The sequence below is a fragment of the Coregonus clupeaformis genome, unplaced genomic scaffold, assembly GCF_020615455.1.
Source record: "Coregonus clupeaformis isolate EN_2021a unplaced genomic scaffold, ASM2061545v1 scaf0299, whole genome shotgun sequence".
NCBI classification, from domain to species: domain Eukaryota; kingdom Metazoa; phylum Chordata; class Actinopteri; order Salmoniformes; family Salmonidae; genus Coregonus; species Coregonus clupeaformis.
In genome coordinates this window covers 262,501-272,500 of record NW_025533754.1, presented here as the reverse complement: position 1 = coordinate 272,500, position 10,000 = coordinate 262,501, and the positions used below count along the sequence as shown (strand labels likewise).

Genomic DNA, 10,000 nt, shown 5'->3' with positions numbered 1-10,000 from the left:
CACACACACTCAGTAATATTCACACACACACACACACACACACACACACACACACACAGAAATACAACAAACACAGTATACAGTTTCATTATGCAATTGTAATGTATTACCTACCAAATTAATTAGTATGAAAAATGCATGCACTCACTAACTGTAAGTCGCTCTGGATAAAACCGTCTGCTAAATGACTAAAATGTAAAAATGTAACTAGTAAAGCACTACATGTGCAGAACCATGATAAAATAGACAAGGAGTCAGATGTATCTTAATACTACAGAGATGCAGCTAGCTTCATAAACATGATTGTAGATGAGGAGTTAACTCATTCATTCGTGTTTGAACATCTTCGGTGGTAACAGTCCATTAGCATTAGCGTAGAGACTGTGGTGGTAACAGTCCATTAGCATTAGTGTAGAGACTGTGGTGGTAACAGTCCATTAGCATTAGCGTAGAGACTGTGGTGGTAACAGTCCATTAGCATAGAGACTGTGGTGGTAACAGTCCATTAGCATTAGCGTAGAGACTGTGGTGGTAACAGTCCATTAGCATTAGCGTAGAGACTGTGGTGGTAACAGTCCATTAGCATTAGCGTAGAGACTGTGGTGGTAACAGTCCATTTGCATTAGCGTAGAGACTGTGGTGGTTTGTGCTTCCTCTCTGAAATGAAGCCTTTACTGATGAGGCTGCTGCAGGCTGCTACAGGGCCTGGGCTGGGTCTAGTTAGATGAATCAGTGATGTGCTGGTATGACTGGTGTTGACTGGGAACCCTGGCAGCCTAGTCAGTAAAGGGTTAATTTCAGAACTGGCAGTTGTTGTGGAAATAGAACAGTGACACAGCATTTCACAGAATGATTATTGGGGCGCGAACCAAACAAACGCATTACCTTGCCATGAACACAAATGTACACACACACACACACACACACACACAACACTGTCTCTCTAACACACACAGGAAGAGATGTTTCAAAGAGGAGGAGGTGGTATGATCCAGAGAGAGGTGGTGGTGGTATGATCCAGAGAGAGGAGGTGGTATGATCCAGAGAGAGGAGGAGGTGGTATGATCCAGAGAGAGGAGGAGGTGGTATGATCCAGAGAGAGGAGGAGGTGGTATGATCCAGAGAGAGGTGGTGGTGGTATGATCCAGAGAGAGGAGGAGGTGGTATGATCCAGAGAGAGGAGGAGGTGGTATGATCCAGAGATAGGAGGAGGTGGTATGATCCAGAGAGAGGTGGTGGTGGTATGATCCAGAGAGAGGTGGTGGTGGTATGATCCAGAGAGAGGTGGTGGTGGTATGATCCAGAGAGAGGTGGTGGTGGTATGATCCAGAGAGAGGAGGAGGTGGTATGATCCAGAGAGAGGAGGAGGTGGTATGATCCAGAGAGAGGAGGAGGTGGTATGATCCAGAGAGAGGAGGAGGTGGTATGATCCAGAGAGAGGAGGAGGTGGTATGATCCAGAGAGAGGAGGAGGTGGTATGATCCAGAGAGAGGGAGGAGGTGGTATGATCCAGAGAGAGGAGGAGGTGGTATGATCCAGAGAGAGGAGGAGGTGGTATGATCCAGAGAGAGGAGGAGGTGGTATGATCCAGAGAGAGGAGGAGGTGGTATGATCCAGAGAGAGGGGGTGGTGGTATGATCCAGAGAGAGGAGGAGGTGGTATGATCCAGAGAGAGGAGGAGGTGGTATGATCCAGAGAGAGGAGGAGGTGGTATGATCCAGAGAGAGGAGGAGGTGGTATGATCCAGAGAGAGGAGGAGGTGGTATGATCCAGAGAGAGGAGGAGGTGGTATGATCCAGAGAGAGGAGGAGGTGGTATGATCCAGAGAGAGGAGGAGGTGGTATGATCCAGAGAGAGGTGGAGGTGGTATGATCCAGAGAGAGGTGGAGGTGGTATGATCCAGAGAGAGGAGGAGGTGGTATGATCCAGAGAGAGGAGGAGGTGGTATGATCCAGAGAGAGGTGGAGGTGGTATGATCCAGAGAGAGGAGGAGGTGGGGGTATGATCCAGAGAGAGGTGGTGGGGGTATGATCCAGAGATTTGTCATACCTTGTCCATAGACTGCGGTCATACCTTGTCCATAGACTTCTGTCAGGGTAACAGACAATTTATGCTTGATCCGAAAATGTGGTCAGAGGCTCTGTATAGAGGGTATGAAGCAATTGCGGAGCCACCGGAGGCACTGAGCTCCATACCGCATCGCCGCGCGCCTCTCAAATGTTGTAACAATGCAGAGGCCACCGTATAGCTCCGCATTGACATGATTGGTTGACGGTAGGTGAGGGCGGAAGGTCCTGTATAAACACAAACTCACTTCCTTGACAACTTCCTTCACAACAAACTCTGCGCTGCTCGGCGAAGAGTGAATGCCCAGACTTCTGCAGAGGCAGGATCACTGTAAATGCTGCACGGCCAATGCAGACATCAGGTTGACCATGCAGCGCATTTAAGGAAACCAATGTGTAATTTTGTAATTTGGGTGAGCTCTCTCTTTAAAGGTTAACTTTATTAGTCCATACGAAATGGAAATGTGTCTTCTGTTTTTTTTACCCAACTCCTCCGACACAGACAGATGTTTTCTAACTGAGGTTTCTCTGAATGAGTGTTTCTGGAGGACAGGAACAACCCCTGTGCTGCTAGAAGACTGATGCAGAAAAACCACCTAGAAGCCACCTCAGGGTGTGTGTGTGGGGGTGTGTGTGTGTGTGTGTGTGGGTGGGTGGACGTGTTTAACCAGTCTTGTGGGGTCCAGAAGTCAAACTAAACAAACAAAAATTTGACCAACTGGGGACATTTTGTTGGTCCCCACAAGGTCAAATGCTATTTCTAGGGGGTTTAGGGTTAAGGTTAGAATTAGGGTTAGGAGCTAGGGTTAGGTTTTTGGGTTAAGGTTAGGGAAAATAGGATTTTGAATGGGACGGAATTGTGTGTCCCCACAAGGTTAGCTGTACAATACTCTGTGTGTGTGTGTGTGTGTGTGTGTGTGTGTGTGTGTGTGGTCGGAGGGAGGGAGGAGGACAGGTGTGGTAGGAGGGTAGATGAAGCCTACGACTACCATCGGGATCAGATGGGGCTTTCTGGAATCCTAGAAGGAGAGGGTTTGCATTTACTGGTCCCCTCCCATCTCCTCCTTCTCCTCCCCTCTCTGTTAGGCCCCAGGCCTCCTTCCCCTCTCTGTTAGGCCCCAGGCCTCCTTCCCCTCTCTGTTAGGCTCCAGGCCTCCTCCCCTCTCAGTTAGGCCCCAGGCCTCCTTCCCCTCTCTGTTAGGCCCCAGGCCTCCTTCCCCTCTCTGTTAGGCCCCAGGCCTCCTTCCCCTCTCTGTTAGGCCCCAGGCCTCCTTCCCCTCTCTGTTAGGCCCCAGGCCTCCTTCCCCTCTCCGTTAGGCCCCAGGCCTCCTTCCCCTCCGTTAGGCCCCAGGCCTCCTTCCCCTCTCCGTTAGGCCCCAGGCCTCCTTCCCCTCTCTGTTAGGCCCCAGGCCTCCTTCCCCTCTCTGTTAGGCCCCAGGCCTCCTTCCCCTCTCTGTTAGGCCCCAGGCCTCCTTCCCCAGGCCTCCTTCCCCTCTCTGTTAGGCCCCAGGCCTCCCTCCCCTCTCTGTTAGGCCCCAGGCCTCCCTCCCCTCTCTGTTAGGCCCCAGGCCTCCTTCCCCTCTCTGTTAGGCCCCAGGCCTCCTTCCCCTCTCTGTTAGGCCCCAGGCCTCCTTCCCCTCTCTGTTAGGCCCCAGGCCTCCTTCCCCTCTCTGTTAGGCCCCAGGCCTCCTTCCCCAGGCCTCCTTCCCCAGGCCTCCTTCCCCTCTCTGTTAGGCCCCAGGCCTCCTTCCCCAGGCCTCCTTCCCCAGGCCTCCTTCCCCAGGCCTCCTTCCCCTCTCTGTTAGGCCCCAGGCCTCCTTCCCCAGGCCTCCTTCCCCTCTCTGTTAGGCCCCAGGCCTCCTTCCCCAGGCCTCCTTCCCCTCTCTGTTAGGCCCCAGGCCTCCTTCCCCAGGCCTCCTTCCCCTCTCTGTTAGGCCCCAGGCCTCCCTCCCCTCTCTGTTAGGCCCCAGGCCTCCTTCCCCTCTCTGTTAGGCCCCAGGGCAGGGTGAGACTGACTATGACTCCCTGTCCAGGTTCTCCTGTTGTCCTTCAGCTAAATCCTGGAGAATACAGTGTTACTACTTTCTCATCGACGGGGCTGTAGTGGAACAGGTTGAGAGCTTCAAGTTCCTTGGTGTCCACATCACCAACGAACTATCATGGTCCAAACACACCAAGACAGTCGTGAAGAGGGCACGACAAAGCCTATTCCCCCTCAGGAGACTAAAAAGATTTGGCATGGGTCCTCAGATCCTCAAAAATTCTACAGCTGCACCATCGAGAGCATCCTGACTGGTTGCATCACCGCCTGGTATGGCAACTGCTTGGCCTCCGACCGCAAGGCACTACAGAGGGTAGTGCGTACGGCCCAGTACATCACTGGGGCAAAGCTTCCTGCCATCCAGGACCTCTATACCAGGCGGTGTCAGAGGAAGGCCCTCAAAATTGTCAAAGACTCCAGCCACCCTAGTCATAGACTGTTCTCTCTGCTACCGCACGGCAAGCGGTACCGGAGTGCCAAGTCTAGGTCCAAAAGACTTCTCAACAGCTTCTACCCCCAAGCCATAAGACTCCTGAACAGCTAATCATGGCTACCCGGACTATTTGCACTGCCCCCCCACCCAATCCTTTTTACGCTGCTGCTACTCTGTAAAGTATTTATGCATAGTCACTTTAACTCTACCCACATGTACATATTACCTCAACTACCTCAACTAGCCGGTGCCCCCGCACATTGACTCTGCAACGGTACCCCCCTGTATATATAGCCTCCCTACTGTTATTTTATTTTACTTCTGCTCTTTTTTTCTCAACACTTTTTTTGTTGTTGTTTTATTCTTACTTTTTTTGTTTAAAATAAATGCACTGTTGGTTAAGGGCTGTAAGTAAGCATTTCACTGTAATGTCTGCACCTGTTGTATTCGGCGCATGTGACCAATAAAATTTGATTTGATTTGATTTGACCTGCCCTGAGTATCTAAACAGTATTCATCACACACAGAGACACACAATCTAAACATTCTTCATCACAACGACGGCAGGCAGGGAGGGAGGGAGGGAGGGAGCAGGGGGAAGGAGGGAGGGAGGGAGGGAGGAACGGCGGGAGGGAGTGAGGGAGCAGGATATGCAAATCCTCCCCTTCTAGGATATGCAGAAATCCCCATCTGATCCAGATGGCAGTTGTGATCAGTGCCCTAAGGGCTACATCTACCCTCCTACCGCACCTGTCCTCTCCTCCCTTGGACCACACACACACAGGTCGTAGGCCCTGGGCCTGGAGGTTTTGGACAAACAGATGTTAGACGTTATCCGTTTTTATTCAGAACCCTTCTAAGCTTCCAACCCTGAGGTTTACAGTTTAACGACCAGAATCCAGTCAGGCAGTCGGCTGTGTTTGCCTTCCTAACACACTGAGCAAATAACAGTAAGTCAAGGATTTACAGTTCTGGGCATTTAACCTAATACTACAGCATATTTACTTCTAAGTGGATGTAACTGCACCGAGGGAATGACTGAAAGAGAGGGAGAATGGAGAGGTGTGAGAGATAGAGATAGAGACAGACAGAGGAGTAAGAAAGAGAGAACATGTGTATCTGTGAAAATCTTCACTGTAATCTCCCTCCCTGCCACTAGGGTGCAGTAAAGGCTGTGGCAGAGGACGGTACAGTCATAAACCGCTGTAAACACTAACAAGCCCATCATGTCATCAACGACACCCCTCGTAGTAATTTAGGATCTGCTTATCTATTTGAATAAAACATTTACATGTGTTGAACGCAGGGTATTCAGGAGTGGGTTGGGGGGAGTTGAGGAGGCTACAAACCTGTTCGAATCCCAAGAATGAATACGTCTTTGAATGTCATGTGTTCCGTGACCCAGGGCCCTGGTCAACAGTAGAATAGGGCTGCATTTGGGATGCAGCGTACTGTCCAGAAACAACCCCTAGCCCCTATACACTCTTTTACAGCGCCTTCTGAAAATATTCAGACCCCTTTACTTTTTCCACATTGTTACGTTACAGCCTTATTCTAAAATTGATTAAATTAAACAATTTCCTTAGCAATCTACATACAATACCCCATAATGACAAAGCGGAAACAGGTTTTTGCAAATTCTTGCAAATGTATAAAACCTCAAAAACAGAAATACCTTATTTACATAAGTATTTAGACCCTTTGCTGTGAGACTCGAAATTGAGCTCAGGTGCATCCTGTTTCCATTGGTCTTCCTTGAGATGTTTCTTCAACTTGAATGGAATCCACCTGTGGTAAATTCAATTGATTGGACATGATTTGGAAAGGCACACACCTGTCTATATACGGTTCCACAGTTGACAGTGCATGTCAGAGCAAAAACGAAGCCATGAGGTCCAAGGAATTGTCCGTAGAGCTCAGAGACAGGATTGTGTCGAGGCACAGATCTGGGGAAGGGTACCAAAACATTTCTGCAGCATTGAAGGTCCCCAAGAACACAGTGGCCTCCATCATTCTTAAATGGAAGAAATGTGGAACCACCAAAACTCTTCCTAGAGCTGGCAGCCCGGCAAAACTGAGCAATCGGGGGAGAAGGACCTTGGTCAGGGAGGTGACCAAGAAACCGATGGTCACTGACAGAGCTCTAGAGCTCCTCTGTGGAGATGGGAGAACCTTCCAGAAGGACAACCATCTCTGCAGCACTCCACCAATCAGGCCTTTATGGTAGAGTGGCCAGACGGAAGCCACTCCTCAGTAAAAGGCACATGACAGCCTGCTTGGAGTTTGCCAAAAGGCACCTAAAGACTCTCAGACCATGAGAAACAAGATGCTCTGGTCTGATGAAACCAAGGTTGAACTATTTGGCCTGAATGCCAAGTGTCACGTCTGGAGGAAACCTGGCACCATCCCTACGGTGAAGCATGGTGGTGGCAGCATCATGCTGTGGGGATGTTTTTCAGTGGCAGGGACTGGGATACTAGTCAGGATCGAGGGAAAGATGAACGGAGCAAAGTACAAAGAGATCCTTGATGACAACCTTCTCCAGAGTGCTCAGGACCTCAGACTGGGGCGAAGGTTCACCTTCCAACAGGACAACGACCCTAAGCACACAGCCAAGACAACGCAGGAGTGGCTTCGGGACAAGTCTCTGAATGTCCTTGAGTGGCCCAGCCAGAGCTCGGACTCGAACATCTCTGGAGAGACCTGAAAATAGCTGTGCAGCGACGCTCCCCATCCAACCGGACAGAGGTTGAGAGGATCTGCAGAGAAGAATGGGAGAAACTCCACAAATACAGGTGTGCCAAGCTTGTAGCGTCATACCCAAGGAGACTCGAGGCTGTAATCACTGCCAAAGGTGCTTCAACAAAGTACTGAGTAAAGGGTCTGAATACTTATGTAATGTAATATTTCCGTTTTATTTTTAATACATTTTCTAAAATGTCTGAACCTGTTTTACTTTGTCAATGTCGGGCATTCTGTGTAGATTGATAAGAAGAAAAAAAAAATATTTAATCCATTTTAGAATAAGGCTGTAACGTAACAAAATGTGGAAAAAGTCAAGGGATCTGAACACTTTCCGAGGGCACTGTACATCATGAAGGCCATGATTTCTAGGCAGGACTGTACAGTGAATATTGCACCTAGCTACTAGTGAGGGGCCCTGTCTCACTAACCCATATAACCTCTCCTAAAATGAGTCACACACACACACAGGGGAAATGCTACAGACAGCACCACGGGCTTTCAGTACTTATTATTAGGACCTGAATGTAAAAGACATCCCCATCAAGTAAGTCAACCACCCACTCACCCGTCAGTCAAGCCCTAACCACAGGGTGAATGACCTCCAAATAGAAGAGAATCGCATGCTAGTGTATTCTCCAAGCTGCAAATAATTTAACTAATAATCCAATAAAAACAACCAAATAAGGATTTCATATGATCTAACAGGAAGTGAATCAAGATGCAGAAAGCATCGGGTACAAGGCTACAGCAACAGGTCTACTGATACAGTTGTATATAAAAAATAATATATATATATATATATATATATATATATATATATATTTAATAATAATACACTGCTTTTTGACCACAAAATAAAGTCACCAACATCTATGACATCCTTGTCTAGAAGATGAAGGGTGGAGACTCTTATCTCCCTCACTAACTTTAAGCATCAGTTGTCAGAGCAGCTTACCGATCACTGCACCTGTACACAGCCCATCTGAAATTAGCCCACCCAACTACCTCATCCCCATATTGTTATTTATTTTGCTCTTTTGCACCCCAGTATCTCTATTTGCACATCATCTCTTGCACATCTAGCATTCCAGTGTTAATACTATTGTAATTATTTTGCACTATAGCCTATTTATTGCCTTACCTCCATAACTTGCTACATTTGCACACACTGTATATATATTTTCTGTTGTATTTTTGACTTTATGTTTTTTACCCCATATGTAACTCTGTGTTGTTTTTATCGCACTGCTTTGCTTTATCTTGGCCAGGTCGCAGTTGTAAATGAGAACTTGTTCTCAACTGGCTTACCTGGTTAAATAAAGGTGAAATAAAAATAAAAATAAAAATGAGACATGGAACTGGGTCTACATCTCAGAAGATGAAGGGTAGAGACCCTATTAGTCCCTATAAAGCCCCATGGACCTCGATCAAAAGTAGTGCACTACATAGGGAATAGGGTGCCATTCTCTGGTCTAAAGTAGTGCACTACGTAGGGAATAGGGTGCCATTCTCTGGTCTAAAGTAGTGCACTACATAGGGAATAGGGTGCCATTCTCTGGTCTAAAGTAGTGCACTATATAGGGAATAGGGTGCCATTCTCTGGTCTAAAGTAGTGCACTATATAGGGAATAGCGTGCCATTCTCTGGTCTAAAGTAGTGCACTATATAGGGAATAGGGTGTCATTCTCTGGTCTAAAGTAGTGCACTATATAGGGAATAGGGTGCCATTCTCTGGTCTAAAGTAGTGCACTACATAGGGAGTAGCGTGCCATTCTCTGGTCTAAAGTAGTGCACTATATAGGGAATGGGGTGCCATTCTCTGGTCTAAAGTAGTGCACTATATAGTGAATAGGGTGCCATTCTCTGGTCTAAAGTAGTGCACTATATAGGGAATAGGGTGCCATTCTCTGGTCTAAAGTAGTGCACTATATAGGGAATAGGGTGCCATTCTCTGGTCTAAAGTAGTGCACTATATAGTGAATAGGGTGCCATTCTCTGGTCTAAAGTAGTGCACTATATAGTGAATAGGGTGCCATTCTCTGGTCTAAAGTAGTGCACTATATAGGGAATAGGGTGCCATTCTCTGGTCTAAAGTAGTGCACTATATAGGGAATAGGGTGCCATTCTCTGGTCTAAAGTAGTGCACTATATAGGGAATAGGGTGCCATTCTCTGGTCTAAAGTAGTGCACTATATAGGGAATAGGGTGCCATTCTCTGGTCTAAAGTAGTGCACTATATAGTGAATAGGGTGCCATTCTCTGGTCTAAAGTAGTGCACTATATAGGGAATAGGGTGCCATTCTCTGGTCTAAAAGTAGTGCACTATATAGGGAATAGGGTGCCATTCTCTGGTCTAAAGTAGTACACTATATAGGGAATAGGGTGCCATTCTCTGGTCTAAAGTAGTGCACTATATAGGGAATAGGGTGCCATTCTCTGGTCTAAAGTAGTGCACTATATAGGGAATAGGGTGCCATTCTCTGGTCTAAAGTAGTTGCACTACATAGGGAATAGGGTGCCATTCTCTGGTCTAAAGTAGTGCTCTATATAGGGAATAGGGTGCCATTCTCTGGTCTAAAGTAGTGCACTATATAGGGAATAGGGTGCCATTCTCTGGTCTAAAGTAGTGCACTATATAGGGAATAGGGTGCCATTCTCTGGTCTAAAGTAGTGCACTATATAGGGAATAGGGGGCCATTCTCTGGTCTAAAGTAG

General features: G+C 47.7%; 1 protein-coding gene across 1 annotated transcript in view; it reads right to left on the bottom strand.

The window, feature by feature from the left end:
• LOC121555445 (HBS1-like protein) overlaps positions 1 to 10,000 on the bottom strand; it is an 84,272-nt gene that overhangs the window by 46,719 nt on the left and 27,553 nt on the right. The gene's annotated exons all lie outside the window — the stretch shown is intronic.